The sequence below is a fragment of the Pleurodeles waltl genome, chromosome 8 (assembly GCF_031143425.1).
Source record: "Pleurodeles waltl isolate 20211129_DDA chromosome 8, aPleWal1.hap1.20221129, whole genome shotgun sequence".
NCBI classification, from domain to species: domain Eukaryota; kingdom Metazoa; phylum Chordata; class Amphibia; order Caudata; family Salamandridae; genus Pleurodeles; species Pleurodeles waltl.
The window spans coordinates 682,343,711-682,361,036 of record NC_090447.1 but is presented as its reverse complement, the minus strand read 5'-3'; the positions used below and the strand labels follow the sequence as shown (position 1 = coordinate 682,361,036).

Genomic DNA, 17,326 nt, shown 5'->3' with positions numbered 1-17,326 from the left:
TACCACGGTGCAGGCATACTGACACCCCCTGCTCACTGGCATTGGTCCAATGTAATCAATCTGCCAAATCTGTCCTGGCAATTTACCTCTGCCTAGCTGGCCTCTCACCACCTGTGGGACCGGTCTGTGCTGTGCATGCTGACAAATGGGACATTCAATGATCGCTGTTTTAATCAAATCTAGGGGAAGATGCATCCCTCTAATCTCGGCCCACCTGTGAGTAGCCTTTTCTCCAAGATGTCCGCATTTCTGGTGTGCCCATTTAGCCATTCCCACCAAATCAGAATTCTGCGCCTCCACTTCAGCCTCTTGAATCTTGGCTCGATCATCTGCAAGACAATTGAACCATCGGTCTAATGTATCAGTTGGACAGTGAGCGTCCACATGATAGACAGTCACGGTGCTTTGAGGTAACATTTCCCAGATCTCCTGCCATAACTCCTTCCCCCATACCTCTTTGTTATGGATTTTGTACTGATGTGCATGCCACGTGGGAAGCCAAGTAGCTAACCCATTGGCGGTAGACCAGGAATCTGTATAAATGTGACATTTTTATGGGTAGCTCTTGTTTTAAAGCCTGATACACGGCATAAAGCTCTGCAAACTGGCTACTTTTTCCCTGTCCTGTAGTTGTCAAAAGCTTCTTTGTAACAGGATTATAGGACACTGCCTTCCAGTGCCTTTTCGCTCCAACATATTTTGCTGAGCCATCCGTGAACCACACATGTTTTTTGTCATCTGCAGACAAGTCTGCGAACGGCTGGCCCCACCCTACTGGGGATTCACACACTGAAGGTACATCATGCAACATTTCGGAATTCTCCACTGGAGCCTGCGCTACCTGCTCATGCAAAACGGCGGTTCCTTTTGGACCCGCTCGTGCCCTGTCCTGGACATACCATTTCCATTTTATAATGCTGGCTTCCGGCGCATGCCCAATTCTATGAGTTTTAGGGGAACTCATCACCCACTGCATGATGGGAATTTCAGGCCTTAAAATCACATTGTGTCCCAGTGTAATTTGCTCAGTATCAACCAGGGCCTAATAGCAGGCCAGCAGCTGCTTCTCAAAGGGAGTATATCGCTCTCCTGCCTCGTGTAACTTCTTTGTCTAAAATCCCTGGGGCACCCTCTTTCTTCCTTGTTTTTGCCATAAACTCCAATTAGCATACTGCCCCTGGACTGTCACATTCAACTCAATGTCTCCCTCTCGAATCGGCCACAAATCCAAAGCATGCTGAATGGCGTCTTTCGCCAATTCAAACGCGCGCTGCTCCTGCTCTCCCCATTCAAACGCATTCTTCTTTCGCGTAACTTTGTACAATGGGGCCAAAATCTGAGACAAATGGGGTATATGCTGTCTCCAATACCCGAATAGTCCAATAAAACTCTGGGCTTCCTTCCGATTTCACGGTACTGCAAATTCCTTAATCTTTTGTTTCACTTTTGGCAACACTTCTCTGTGTCCCTGATTCCACTGAATGCCCAAAGATTTTACGCTCTGAGACGGTCCCTGCACTTTCTCGGGGTTAATCTCCCACCCTTTATTCTGCAAATGTTCCACCACCCTGTCTAGCTGAATCTGCACCTGTTCTTGTGTCTCTCCCTGCATCATCACGTCATCTATGTAGTGAGAAATTTGCACTCCAGGAACCACTGGTACTTCATCCAAATGCTCTGCCACCAGCTGGTGGCAGATAGTGGGGCTATGTAAATACCCCATGGGCAATCTACAGAAGGTGTACTGACGCCCCGCCCACTGGAATGCCAGCTGAGGCTGGCTCTCAGTTGCTATTGGTATCGTAAAGAACGCATTGGCAATGTCAATGGTGGCATACCAAGTCCCACTGTGTTTCTGTATGTTCTCAATCAAGGTAATGGTGTCTGGGACCGCTGCAGTCAGAGGAGGTATATGTTTATTCAATTGGCGATAATCAATGCAAATCCTCCAACTGTTATCACTTTTACGAACAGGCCAGAGGGCATTATTTCACGCAGTGGTGATGGGAACTATTACCCCGGCCTCCAGTAAGTCATGTATAGTCTGGCTAATCTCCTCATGTCCTCCCGGTATTCTGTACTGTTTCATTTGAATCACCTTAGTAGCTTGGGGAAGTGTTACCGGAGGAATCTTCAACAGCCCCACCCTTGCGGCGGCTATTGATATAAATCTTTTGGAACCAAATTGATAACATCCATCTTCCAAATGTAGGGTCATCCCTTTCAAAATGTCAATTCCAATAATGTACTCGGGAATGGGCACAATCAAGACAGTGTATTCTCTCTTTGGAAGTGCCCCTATTTTCATGGGAACCACTATCTGCACTGCCGGGGTTTCTTTTCCGCCCAATCCCGTAATGGTGAAGTACTGTCCCCTGAATTTTCTTGGGTTGCCATGAATCAAAGTGGCCTCCGCTCCGGTGTCAACGAGGGCTCGAACTTTTTGAACATTTCCACGTTTCCAATAAATTTCTACTTTGACATGAGGTCTGTTATCTTTGCGAGCCCATCCCTGCACCGGAGTTTGACCTGTTTCCTAATCTATTTTCACTCTGCGCACATCAGAGTCTGCCCAAGTCAGATCTGGATACAGTTTGCGGTAATTCTCAGGGAACTCCTCCTCCCTGTCTCTGTTTTGCAACCTCTCTGAGCTTACCAGCTCCCTCTCCCACTCTCTTCCTCGAGTTTTCCCAGAACCTGTCAGTTCCCGGTCTCTCTCCCTGCTCCGGGTTCCCTCTGAGCTCCGGTGCTCTTCCTCCCAATCTCCATCATCTGGGAATCTCTCTCTACTGTGGGGCTCTCTCCCTCTCTCTCCCTTTTCACCCTCACGCTCCTCCCCTCCTGCCTTTCTCTGGTTAACCACTTTGTTATCCTTCTTGTTCCCTTTCCTGCTCCCCTCCTTTTTATCCAAACCGCGTTTGCGGTACATCTCCCACATGTCCTTGGTGCTTATCCCATCAATTTCATCCCTGGTCACCCCATCTCGCAGCAAGGCCTGAAACATGTCTCGCCTTGTCAGCCTGTTGTTATCAGTACGATTCTCAGACCGTGAATTCCTCTCTGGCTTAGCCCATTCTCCTAAGTCACTTAACTCACGCACCGCTTCTACCACCTGAGACAATGGGTTACCCGTCTGATTAATTAACAAAGTCATGATGACATGCTTATATGCAGGAGGAGCGGCCCTAATCAACCGGTTTCGCACAGACACACTTAAAATTCCATTCATCAAATCATGGGCATTACCCATAAAGATAGCTGTTTTCATCCCTTCTTCCTTCAATCTCTGTACTGCATCTCTCAAAGTATACCAAGGTTTATCATTAGGCGGCCAGTCTGACTCTGTCGGATACTTCTGAGCACACCCTTGCGCAGCTAACTCCAACAAATTGGTCATGGGACCATTCCCTGGATAAGTTCTAAACTCATTTTGGATAACCGCGTCTGTACTTAACATACAAAGCCTCGGGCGTCGCCGTGATCCAATTGGACCCCCTGGCCTCCCATATCATGCACACACACCATCCACGTAAGCAATGTTTCCCCAGACCTCTGTCGAAATCTGTCTATCACATCACTTAGTTCTTGCTGTGTATAATCCTCCAGGGCATCCAATATCACCCCTCCAGGATTAGCTGGGCTATGCTGTAACTTTCGCCGATATATGGGCTGCGTACGGACAACATTCCTGCGCTCTGTCTTTCCCTGACTAACATCTTGACAGTTATCACCCCCGGACTCATCTGAAAAATCAGATGTATCCCAGATGTTTCCATCCCAAAATTCAGGGTCAAAGGCTAATCCTGCCTGAGAGATAGCTAAATGCACCTTCTTTTTATTAACTTTCCCTCTTCGTTTCTTGTGTTTATATTTAGCGACGCTAACAGCCGTTCCCTCTGCAACCAGTTGGTACATTTCCAGCTTATCACTTAATAATTTATTTTGACAAGCTAGCATAGTAGAGGAATTTCGGGCTTCTACTAACTCCTTCTCCAGCTGCCCGTGGTCTTTTTGTAACTGTAAACATTTTTCATACAACTTTCGGTACGCAGAAAGCAAGATCCAGCCTCGCCTCCCCAACGCACAAATCTCCCTTCCCTTGTCAATTGAAACTTTTTGTAAACATGTAAGAACATCCTCAGTTTCTGCATTTAACATACACGCATTCCAATTTTCACACAAACCAGCACAACGTGACCATTCCTGAGCTAAAAGTTTATACGGGGCCACTTCCCACCCCGGTATTTCATTATCTGGATTTGCTACATGAGAACTTGCTTTTGAGTTCGCTTTGATCTTATTAAGCATTTTCCCTTTTTTTTTTTTTTCGAATCCTGCAAACGACTACGACAATTTGTGTTGCTTTACTCTTCAGAATATCAGAACTATGCACTTCAGGATATTTTAAGACGCAATGTAAAGCAATCACTCTCAGACACCTTCGTAAGTAGAATAATCAAGTTTATTTAAGGGGCATGTTCTCAGCTAGCAAAACTAAACCACACTAATATATATATACATCAGGAGAATAACATGAGAATAATGATGAAGATATAAGCACTCTGTGAATAACTGCAAGAGTAAGTGCATATAATACAAGCACACACAATATACTTCAATGCTCAATAGCATGAAAATGACTGCAAGAATAAGTGCATATTACGCACGCACACACAATATACTTAATAAATTGAAGAGCTTCACCGAAAAGAGCGTCTGCATCCCTCCGCCGTACACAAAGCCGGGGAACCCAAATCAGCTGGCACAGGGAGCCTCTTTTCGGGACAATCAGTCCTCCTGGCGTTGCGTCCAACCCAGAAGAGAGTTCCTAAACCAGTCCATCCAGGCCCCCAACCTTTATAGTATTTACTAACGCCCAGGAGTCTTTTCTAGAAAAAGACCCCCTCCTTAACAAATTGTGCAATCGGCGGTACCTTGTTCACCCTTCGAGACGTCTCCTCAGAACGGGCCAAGTTCCCAGGAGAGGGCTCCAAGGTGAAGCTTGCATTCCTCCTTGTGTACAGGCAGCTTGCATTCCTCCTTGTGTACAGGCGCATCCCCCTGTTGTTCTAACTGATAGCTCGTGGAATTTAAATAGCGCCCTTCGTATCAGGCAGATGGAGCGAAGTTGAGCAGAAAAACACCCCACCCTTCAGCTTGCCGAAGCTTGTGGAAAAACACAGAACAGTGCCTTACGCACTGAACCAGACTCGACAAAATGGAGTCGTAAACCAAAATGGAAGCGAAGGCCAATGGAAGCAGAGGCCAATGGTCCACACCCTGCACCATTGTTTATCTTGCATGTAGTGCATGTAGCACTACACGTGCACACATCACATTTTCACAAAGAAAACAGAGCTATTTTATACAAAGTGGCTAGCTGTGGATTTTGACCTCTAGGTCAGCCGGCACCTGGGGAAACCTTGGAAACCTGCACATTTTTTAAAACTAGACACCCAGGGGAATCCAAGATGGGGTGACTTGTGGGGCTCTGACCAGGTTCTGTTACCCAGAATCCTTTGTAAACCAAAAAAACACTTTTTCCTCTCATTTCGGTGACAGAAAGTTCTGGATTCTGAGTGGAGCCACAAATTTCCTTCCACCCAGCGTACCCCTAAGTCTCCCGATACAAATGGTACCTCACTTGTGTGGGTAGGCCTAGCGCCCGCGTCACGAAATGCCCCAAAACACAACGTGGACACATCACATTTTCACAAAGAAAACAGAGCTGTTTTATACAAAGTGCCTAGCTGTGGATTTTGGCCTCTAGCTCAGCTGACACCTAGGGAAACCTACCAAACCTGTGCAGATTTGAAAACTAGACACCTAGGGGAATCCAAGATGGGGTGATTTGTGGGGCTCTGACCAGTGTTCTGTTATCCAGAATCCTTTGCTAACCTCAAAATGTGGCCAAAAAACACTTTTTCCTCTTATTTTGGTGACAGAAAGTTCTGGAATCTGAGAGGAGCCACAAATTTCCTTCCACCCTGCGTTCCCCCAAGTATCCCGTTAAAAATGGTACCTCACTTGTGTGGGTAGGCCTAGCGCCCACAAAAGGAAATGCCCCAAAACACAAAGTGGACACATCACATTTTCACAGATAAAACAGAGCTGTTTTTTATAAAGTGCCTAGTTGTGGATTTGGGCCTCTAGCTCAACCAGCACCTGGGGAAACCTAGAAAACCTGCATATTTTTGAAAACTAGACACCTAGGGGAATCCAAGATGGGGTGACTTGTGGGGCTCTGACCAGGTTCTGTTACCCAGAATCCTTTGCCAACCTCAAAATGTGGCCAAAAAAACACTTTTTCCTCTCAGTTCGGTGACAGAAAGTTCTGGATTCTGAGTGGAGCCACAAATTTCCTTCCACCCAGCGTTCCTCCAAGTCTCCCGAGAGAAGTGGTACCTCACTTGTGTGGGTAGGCCTAGCGCCCGCGACATGAAATGCCCCAAAACACAACGTGGACACATCACATTTTCACAAATAAAACAGAGCTGTTTTTTACAAAGTGCCTAGCTGTGGGTTTTGGCCTCTAGCTGAGCCGGCACCTAGGGAAACCTAGCAAACCTGTGCAGACTTGAAAACTAGACACGTAGGGGAATCCAAGATGGGGTGATTTTTGGGGCTCTGACCAGTGTTCTGGTACCAAGAATCCTTTGCTAACCTCAAAATTTGGCCAAAAAAACATGTTATCCTCTCATTTCGGTGACAGAAAGTTCTGGATTCTGAGTGGAGCCACAAATTTCCTTCCAACCAGCGTTTCCCCAAGTCTCCCGATAAAAATTGTACCTCACTTGTGTGTGTGTAGGCGTAGCGACCGTAAAGGAAATGCCCTAAAACACAACGTTGACACATCACATTTTCACAAAGAAAACAGAGCTGTTTTATAAAAAGTGGCTAGCTGTGGATTTTGGCCCACAGGTCAGCCGGCACCTAGAGAAACCTAGCAAACCTGCACATTTTTTAAAACTAGACACCTAGGGGAATCCAAGATGGGGTGATCTGTGGGGCTCTGACCAGGTTCTGTTACCCAGAATCCTTTGCCAACCTCAAAATTTGGCCCAAAAAATACTTTTTCCTCTCATTTCGGTTCTGGATTCTGAGTGGAGCCACAAATTTCCTTCCACCCAACGTTCCTCCAAGTCTCCCGAGAGAAGTGGTACCTCACTTGTGTGGGTAGGCCTAGCGCCCGCGACACGAAATGCCCAAGAACACAACGTGGACACATCACATTTTCACAAAGAAAACAGAGCTGTTTTATACAAAGTGGCTAGCTGTGGATTTTGGCCAATAGGGGAGCCGGCACCTAGAGAAACCTAGCAAACCTGCACATTTTTAAAAACTAGACACCTAGGGGCATCCAAGATGGGGTGACTTTTGGGGCTCTGACCAGGTTCTGTTACCCAGAATCCTTTGCAAACCTCAAAATTTGGCCAAAAAACACGTTTTCCTCTCATTTCGGTGACAGAAAGTTCTGGATTCTGAGTGGAGCCATAAATTTCCTTCCACCCAGCGTTCCTCCAAGTCTCACGAGAGAAGTGGTACCTCACTTGTGTAGGTAGGCCTAGCGCCCGCAACAGGAAATGCCCCAAAACACAACGTGGACACATAAAGTTTTCACAAAGAAAACAGAGCTGTTTTATACAAAGTGGCTAGCTCTGGATTTTGGCCTCTAGCTCAGCCGGCACCTAGAGAAACCTAGCAAACCTGGACATTTTTGAAAACTAGACACCTAGGGGCATCAAAGATGGGGTGACTTTTGGGTTTCTGACCAGGTTTTGTTACACAGAATCCTTTGCAATTCTCAAAATGTGGCCAAAAAAACACTTTTTCCTCTCATTTCGGTGACAGAAAGTTCTGGAATCTGAGAGGAGCCACAATTTTCCTTCCACCCAGCGTTCCCCCAAGTCTCCCGATAAAAATGGTACCTCACTTGTGTGTGTAGGCCTAGGGCCCACGAAAGGAAATGCCCCAAAACACAATGTGGACACATCACATTTTCACAGATAAAACAGAGCTGTTTTTTTATAAAGTGCCTAGCTGTGGATTTTGGCCTCTAGCTCAGCCGGCACCTGGGGAAACCTAGGAAACCTGCACATTTTTAAAAATGAGATTCCTAGGGGCACGCAAGACGGGGTGACTTGTGGGGCTCTGACCAGGTTCTGTTACCCAGAATCCTTTGCAAACCTCAAAGGTTTGCCAAAAAAACACTTTTCCCTCTCATTTTGGTGACAGAAAGTTCTGGAATCTGAGAGGAGCCACAAATTTACTTCCACCCAGTGTTCCTCCAAGTCTCCTGATAACAATGGTACCTCACTTGTGTGGCTAGGCCTAGCGCCTGCGAAAGGAAATGCCCCAAAACACAACGTGGACACATCACATTTTCACAAAGAAAACAGCTGTTTTTTCACAAAGTTCCTAACGTTGGATTTTGGCCTCTAGCTCATCCGGCACCTAGGGAAACCTAGCAAACCTGTGCAATTTTTTAAATTAGATTCCTATGGGCATGCAAAATGGGGTGACTTGTGGGGCTCTGACCAGGTTCTGTTACCCAGAATCCTTTGCTATCCTCAAAATTTGGCCAAAAAAACACTTTTTCCTCTCATTTCGGTGACAGAAAGTTCTGGAATCTGAGAGGAGCCACACATTTCCTTCCACCCAGCGTACCCCTCAGTCTCCCGATACAAATGGTACCTCACTTGTGTGGGTAGGCCTAGCACCCGCAACAGGAAATGCCCCAAAACACAACGTGGACACATCACATTTTCACAAACAAAACAGAGCTATTTTTTACAAAGTGCCTAGCTGTGGATTTTGGCCTCTAGCTCAGCCGGCACCTAGGGAAACCTAGCAAACCTGTGCAGATTTGAAAACTAGACACCTAGGGGAATCCAAGATGGGGTGATTTGTGGGGCTATGACCAGTGTTCTGTTACCAAGAATCCTTTGCTAACCTCAAAAATTGGGCAAAAAAACACTTTTTCCTCTCATTTTGGTGACAGAAATTTATGGATTCTGAGAGGAGCCACAAATTTCTTCCCACCCAGCGTACCCCAAAGTATCCCAATAAAAATTGTACCTCACTTGTGTGGGTAGGCCTAGCGCCCGCAACAGGAAATGCCCCAAAACACAACGTGGACACATCACATTTTCACAAAGAAAACAGCTGTTTTTTACAAAGTGCCTAGCTGTGGATTTTGGTATCTAGCTCAGCCGGCACCTAGGGAAATCTGGCAAACCTGTGCAGATTTTAAAACTAAACACCTAGGGGAATCCTAGATGGGGTGACTTGTGGGGCTCTGACCAGATTCTGTTACCCAGAATCCTTTGCAAACCCCAACATTTGACCAAAAAACACCTTTTCCTCTCATTTCGGTGACAGAAAGTTCTGGAATCTGAGAGGAGCCACAAATTTCCTTCCACCCAGCTTACCCCTAAGTCTCCCGATACAAATGGTACCTCACTTGTGTGGGTAGGCTCAGCGCCCAGGAAAGGAAATGCCCCAAAACACAACGTGGACCCACAACATTTTCACAGATAAAACAGAGCTGTTTTTTTATAAAGTGCCTAGCTGTGGATTTTGGCCTCTAGCTCAGCCGGCACCTGGGGAAACCTAGGAAACCTGCACATTTCTTAAAACTAGACACGTAGGGGAATCTAAGATACGGTGATTTGTGGGGCTCTGACCAGGTTCTGTTACCCAGAATCCTTTGCCAACCTCAAAATTTGGCAAAAAAAACACTTTTTCCTCTCATTTCGGTTCTGGACTCTGAGTGGAGCCACAAACTTCCTTCCGCCCAGCTTTCCTCCAAGTCTTCCGAGAGAAGTGGTACCTCAGTTGTGTGGGTAGGCCTAGCGCCCGCTACAGGAAATGCCCCAAAACACAAAGTGGACACATCACATATTCACAAATAAAACAGAGCTGTTTTTTACAAGGTGCCTAGCTGTGGATTTTGGCCTCTAGCTCAGCCGGCACCTAGGGAAACCTAGCAAACCTGTGCAGATGTGAAAACTAAACACCTAGCGGAATCCAAGATGGGGTGATTTGTGGGGCTCTGACCAGTGTTGTGTTAGCAAGAATCCTTTGCTAACCTCAAAATTTGGCCAAAAAAACACTTTTTCCTCACATTTCGGTAACAGAAAGTTCTGGAATCTTAGAGGAGCCACAAATTTCCTTCCACCCAGCTTACCCCTAAGTCTCCCGATACAAATGGTACCTCACTTGTGTGGGTAGGCTCAGCACCCAGGAAAGAAAATGCCCCAAAACACAACATGGACACACCACATTTTCACCGATAAAACAGAGCTGTTTTTTTATAAAGTGCCTAGCTGTGGATTTTGGCCTCTAGCTCAGCCGGCACATGGGGAAACCTAGGAAACCTGCACATTTTTTAAAACTAGACACATAGGGGAATCCAAGATAGGGTGACTTGTGGGGCTCTGACCAGGTTCTGTTACCCAGAATCCTTTGCCAACCTCAAAATTTGGCCAAAAAAACTATTTTTCCTCTCATTTCGGTTCTGGATTCTGAGTGGAGCCACAAACTTCCTTCCACCCAGCTTTCCTCCAAGTCTCCCGAGAGAAGTGGTACCTCAGTTGTGTGGGTAGGCCTAGCTCCCGCTACAGGAAATACCCCAAAACACAACGTGGACACATCACATTTTCACAAAGAAAACAGAGCTGTTTTTTACAAGGTGCCTAGCTGTGGATTTTGGCCTCTAGCTCAGCCGGCACCTAGGGAAACCTAGCAAACCTGTGCAGACGTGAAAACTAGAGACCTAGGGGAATCCAAGATGGGGTGATTTGTGGGGCTCTGACCAGTGTTCTGTTAGCAAAATCCTTTGCTAACCTCAAAATTTGGCCAAAAAAACACTTTTTCCTCACATTTCGGTAACAGAAAGTTCTGGAATCTGAGAGGAGCCACAAATTTCCTTCCACCGAGCATTCCCCCATGTCTCCTGATAAAAATGGCACCTCACTTGTGTGGGTAGGCCTAGCGCCCACGAAGGGAAATGCCCCAAAACACAACGTGGACACATCACATTTTCACAAAGAAAACAGAGCTGTTTTTTTATAAAGTGCCTAGCTGTGGATTTTGGCCTCTAGCTCAGCCGGCACCTGAGTAAACCTAGGAAACCTGCACATTTTTTAAAACTAGACACGTAGGGGAATCCAAGATGGGGTGACTTGTGGGGCTCTGACCAGGTTCCATTACCCAGAATCCTTTGCCAACCTCAATATTTGGCCCAAAAAACAATTTTTCCTCTCATTTCAGTTCTGGATTCTGAGTGGAGCCACAAACTTCCTTCCACTCAGCTTTCCTCCAAGTCTCCCGAGAGAAGTGTTACCTCAGTTGTGTGGGTAGGCCTAGCGTCCGTGACAAGAAATGCCCCGAACCACAACGTGGACACATCACATTTTCACAATGAAAACAGAGCTGTTTTTTACAAAGTGCCTAGCTGTGGATTTTGGCCTCTAGCTCAGCCGGCACCTAGCGAAACCTAGCAAACCTGTGCAGACATGAAAACTAGACACCTAGGGGAATCCATGATGGGGTGATTTGTGGGGCTCTGACCAGTGTTCTGTTAGCAAGAATCCTTTGCTAACCTCAAAATTTGGCCAAAAAAACACTTTTTCCTCACATTTCGGTGACAGAAAGTTCTGGAATCTGAGAGGAGCCACAAATTTCCTTCCACCCAGCGTTCCCCCATGTCTCCCGATAAAAATGGCGCCTCACTTGTGTGGGTAGGCCTAGCGCCCGCGACACGAAATGCCCAAAAACACAACGTGGACACATCACATTTTCACAAAGAAAACAGCTGTTTTTTACAAAGTGCCTAGCTGTGGATTTTGGCATCTAGCTCAGCCGGCACCTAGGGAAATCTGGCAAACCTGTGCAGATTTTAAAACTAAACACCTAGGGGAATCCTAGATGGGGTGACTTGTGGGGCTCTGACCAGATTCTGTTACCCAGAATCCTTTGCAAAACCCAACATTTGACCAAAAAACACCTTTTCCTCTCATTTCGGTGACAGAAAGTTCTGGAATCTGAGAGGAGCCACAAATTTCCTTCCACCCAGCTTACCCCTAAGTCTCCCGATACAAATGGTACCTCACTTGTGTGGGTAGGCTCAGCGCCCAGGAAAGGAAATGCCCCAAAACACAACGTGGACCCACAACATTTTCACAGATAAAACAGAGCTGTTTTTTTATAAAGTGCCTAGCTGTGGATTTTGGCCTCTAGCTCAGCCGGCACCTGGGGAAACCTAGGAAACCTGCACATTTCTTAAAACTAGACACGTAGGGGAATCCAAGATACGGTGATTTGTGGGGCTCTGACCAGGTTCTGTTACCCAGAATCCTTTGCCAACCTCAAAATTTGGCAAAAAAAACACATTTTCCTCTCATTTCGGTTCTGGATTCTGAGTGGAGCCACAAACTTCCTTCCGCCCAGCTTTCCTCCAAGTCTTCCGAGAGAAGTGGTACCTCAGTTGTGTGGGTAGGCCTAGCGCCCGCTACAGGAAATGCCCCAAAACACAAAGTGGACACATCACATATTCACAAATAAAACAGAGCTGTTTTTTACAAGGTGCCTAGCTGTGGATTTTGGCCTCTAGCTCAGCCGGCACCTAGGGAAATCTAGCAAACCTGTGCAGACGTGAAAACTAAACACCTAGCGGAATCCAAGATGGGGTGATTTGTGGGGCTCTGACCAGTGTTCTGTTAGCAAGAATCCTTTGCTAACCTCAAAAATTGGCCAAAAAAAAACACTTTTTCCTCACATTTCGGTAACAGAACTTTCTGGAATCTGAGAGGAGCCACAAATTTTCTTCCACCCAGCATTCCCCCATGTCTCCCGATAAAAATGGCACCTCACTTGTATGGGTAGGCCTAGCGCCCACGAAAGGACATGCCCCAAAACACAACGTGGACACATCACATTTTCACAAAGAAAACAGAGCTATTTTATACAAAGTGGCTAGCTGTGGATTTTGACCTCTAGCTCAGCCGGCACCTGGGGAAACCTGCACATTTTTTAAAACTAGACACCTAGGGGAATCCAAGATGGGGTGATTTGTGGGGCTCTGACCAGTGTTGTGTTAGCAAGAATCCTTTGCTAACCTCAAAATTTGGCCAAAAAAACACTTTTTCCTCACATTTCGGTAACAGAAAATTCTGGAATCTGAGAGGAGCCACAAATTTCCTTCCACCCAGCTTACCCCTAAGTCTCCCGATACAAATGGTACCTCACTTGTGTGGGTAGGCTCAGCGCCCAGGAAAGAAAATGCCCCCAAAACACAACGTGGACACACCACATTTTCACCGATAAAACAGAGCTGTTTTTTTATAAAGTGCCTAGCTGTGGATTTTGGCCTCTAGCTCAGCCGGCACCTGGGGAAACCTAGGAAACCTGCACATTTTTTAAAACTAGACACATAGGGGAATCCAAGATAGGGTGACTTGTGGGGCTCTGACCAGGTTCTGTTACCCAGAATCCTTTGCCAACCTCAAAATTTGGCCAAAAAAACTATTTTTCCTCTCATTTCGGTTCTGGATTCTGAGTGGAGCCACAAACTTCCTTCCACCCAGCTTTCCTCCAAGTCTCCCGAGAGAAGTGGTACCTCAGTTGTGTGGGTAGGCCTAGCTCCCGCTACAGGAAATACCCCAAAACACAACGTGGACACATCACATTTTCACAAAGAAAACAGAGCTGTTTTTTACAAGGTGCCTAGCTGTGGATTTTGGCCTCTAGCTCAGCCGGCACCTAGGGAAACCTAGCAAACCTGTGCAGACGTGAAAACTAGAGACCTAGGGGAATCCAAGATGGGGTGATTTGTGGGGCTCTGACCAGTGTTCTGTTAGCAAGAATCCTTTGCTAACCTCAAAATTTGGCCAAAAAAACACTTTTTCCTCACATTTCGGTAACAGAAAGTTCTGGAATCTGAGAGGAGCCACAAATTTCCTTCCACCGAGCATTCCCCCATGTCTCCTGATAAAAATGGCACCTCACTTGTGTGGGTAGGCCTAGCGCCCACGAAGGGAAATGCCCCAAAACACAACGTGGACACATCACATTTTCACAAAGAAAACAGAGCTGTTTTTTTATAAAGTGCCTAGCTGTGGATTTTGGCCTCTAGCTCAGCCGGCACCTGGGTAAACCTAGGAAACCTGCACCTTTCTTAAAACTAGACACGTAGGGGAATCCAAGATGGGGTGACTTGTGGGGCTCTGACCAGGTTCTATTACCCAGAATCCTTTGCCAACCTCAATATTTGGCCCAAAAAACAATTTTTCCTCTCATTTCAGTTCTGGATTCTGAGTGGAGCCACAAACTTCCTTCCACTCAGCTTTCCTCCAAGTCTCCCGAGAGAAGTGTTACCTCAGTTGTGTGGGTAGGCCTAGCGTCCGTGACAAGAAATGCCCCGAACCACAACGTGGACACATCACATTTTCACAATGAAAACAGAGCTGTTTTTTACAAAGTGCCTAGCTGTGGATTTTGGCCTCTAGCTCAGCCGGCACCTAGCGAAACCTAGCAAACCTGTGCAGACATGAAAACTAGACACCTAGGGGAATCCATGATGGGGTGATTTGTGGGGCTCTGACCAGTGTTCTGTTAGCAAGAATCCTTTGCTAACCTCAAAATTTGGCCAAAAAAACACTTTTTCCTCACATTTCGGTAACAGAAAGTTCTGGAATCTGAGAGGAGCCACAAATTTCCTTCCACCCAGCGTTCCCCCATGTCTCCCGATAAAAATGGCGCCTCACTTGTCTGGGTAGGCCTAGCGCCCACAAAAGGAAATGCCCTAAAACACAACATGGACACATCACATTTTCACAAAGAAAACAGAGCTGTTTTTTAAAAAGTGCCTAGCTGTGGATTTTGGCCTCTAGGTCAGACGGCACCTGGGGAAACCTAGGAAACGTGCACATTTTTTTAAAACTAGACACCCAGGGGAATCCAAGATGGGGTGACTTGTGGGGCTCTGACCAGGTTCTGTTACCCAGAATCCTTTGTAAACCTCAAAATCTGTCCAAAAAAACACTTTTTCCTCTCATTTCGGTGACAGAAAGTTCTGGATTCTGAATGGAGCCACAAATTTCCTTCCACCCAGCGTTCCTCCAAGTCTCCCGAGAGAAGTGGTACCTCACTTGTGTGGGTAGGCCTAGCGCCCGCGACACGAAATGCCCAAAAACACAACGTGGACACATCACATTTTCACAAAGAAAACAGAGCTGTTTTATACAAAGTAGCTGGCTGTAGATTTTGGCCTCTAGCTCAGCCGGCACCTAGAGAACCCTAGCAAACCTGCACATTTTTTAAAACTAGACACCTAGGAGAATCCAAGATGAGGTGACTTTTGGGGCTGTGACCAGGTTCTGTTACCCAGAATCCTTTGCAAACCCCAACATTTGGTCAAAAAACAAGTTTTCCTCTCATTTCGGTGACAAAAAGTTCTGGAATCTGAGAGGAGCCACAAATTTCCTTCCACCCAGCGTACCCCCAAGTCTCCAGATAAAAATGGTACCTTACTTGTGTTGGTAGGCCTAGCGGCTGCAAGAGGAAATACCACAAAACACAACGTGGACACATCACATTTTCACAAAGAAAACAGAGCTGTTTTTCACAAAGTGCCTTGCTGTGGATTTTGGCCTCTAGCTCAGTCGGCACTTGGGGAAACTAGGCAAACCTGCACATTTTAAAAAATTAGACTCCTAGGGGAATCCAAGATGGGGTGACTTTTGACGATCTGACCAGATTCTGTTACCCAGAATCCTTTGCAAACCTCAAAATTTGGCCAAAAAAACACTTTTTCCTCTCATTTTGGTGAAAGAAAGTTCTGGATTCAGAGAGGAGCGACGAATTTTCTTCCACCCAGCGTTCACCCATGTCTCCCTATAAAAATTGTACCTTACTTGTGTGGGTAGGCCTAGCGTCCGTGACAAGAAATGCCCTGAACCACAACGTGGACACATCACATTTTCACAATGAAAACAGAGCTGTTTTTTACAAAGTGCCTAGCTGTGGATTTTGGCCTCTAGCTCAGCCAGCACCTAGCGAAACCTAGCAAACCTATGCAGACATGAAAACTAGACACCTAGGGGAATCCATGATGTGGTGATTTGTGGGGCTCTGACCAATGTTCTGTTAGCAAGAATCCTTTGCTAACCTCAAATTTTGGCCAAAAAAACACTTTTTCCTCACATTTCGGTAACAGAAAGTTCTGGAATCTGAGAGGAGCCACAAATTTCCTTCCACCCAGCGTTCCCCCATGTCTCCCGATAAAAATGGCGCCTCACTTGTGTGGGTAGGCCTAGCGCCCACAAAAGGAAATGCCCCAAAACACAACGTGCACACATCACATTTTCACAAAGAAAACAGAGCTATTTTATACAAAGAGGCTAGTTGTGGATTTTGACCTCTAGGTCAGCCGGCACCTGGGGAAACCTTGGAAACCTGCACATTTTTGAAAACTAGACACCCTGGGGAATCCAAGATGGGGTGACTTGTGGGGCTCTGACCAGGTTCTGTTACCCAGAATCCTTTGTAAACCTCAAAATCTGTCAAAAAAAACACTTTTTCCTCTCATTTCGGTGACAGAAAGTTCTGGATTCTGAGTGGAGCCACAAATTTCCTTCCACCCAGCGTACCCCTAAGTCTCCCGATACAAATCGTACCTCACTTGTGTGGGTAGGCCTAGCGCCCGCGACACGAAATGCCCCAAAACACAACGTGGACACATCACATTTTCACAAAGAAAACAGAGCTGTTTTATACAAAGTGCCTAGCTGTGGATTTTGGCCTCTAGCTCAGCCGGCACCTAGGGAAACCTACCAAACCTGTGCAGATTTGAAAACTAGACACCTAGGGGAATCCAAGATGGGGTGATTTGTGGGGCTCTGACCAGTGTTCTGTTATCCAGAATCCTTTGCTAACCTCAAAATGTGGCCAAAGAACACTTTTTCCTCTTATTTTGGTGACAGAAAGTTCTGGAATCTGAGAGGAGCCACAAATTTCCTTCCACCCTGCGTTCCCCCAAGTATCCCGTTAAAAATGGTACCTCACTTGTGTGGGGAGGCCTAGCGCCCACGAAAGGAAATGCCCCAAAACACAAAGTGGACACATCACATTTTCACAGATAAAACAGAACTGTTTTTTATAAAGTGCCTAGTTGTGGATTTTGGCCTCTAGCTCAACCAGCACCTGGGGAAACCTAGAAAACCTGCATATTTTTAAAAACTAGACACCTAGGGGAATCCAAGATGGGGTGACTTGTGGGGCTCTGACCAGGTTCTGTTACCCAGAATCCTTTGCCAACCTCAAA

At 46.3% G+C, this 17,326-nt stretch overlaps 2 protein-coding genes across 4 annotated transcripts in view; one reads left to right on the top strand and one right to left on the bottom strand.

The window, feature by feature from the left end:
• The window catches only part of LOC138249549 (interleukin-1 receptor accessory protein-like), a 2,044,856-nt gene that overhangs the window by 928,254 nt on the left and 1,099,276 nt on the right, over positions 1-17,326 (top strand). The gene's annotated exons all lie outside the window — the stretch shown is intronic.
• The window catches only part of LOC138250213 (uncharacterized), a 446,562-nt gene that overhangs the window by 3,259 nt on the left and 425,977 nt on the right, over positions 1-17,326 (bottom strand). The window lies entirely within an intron of this gene.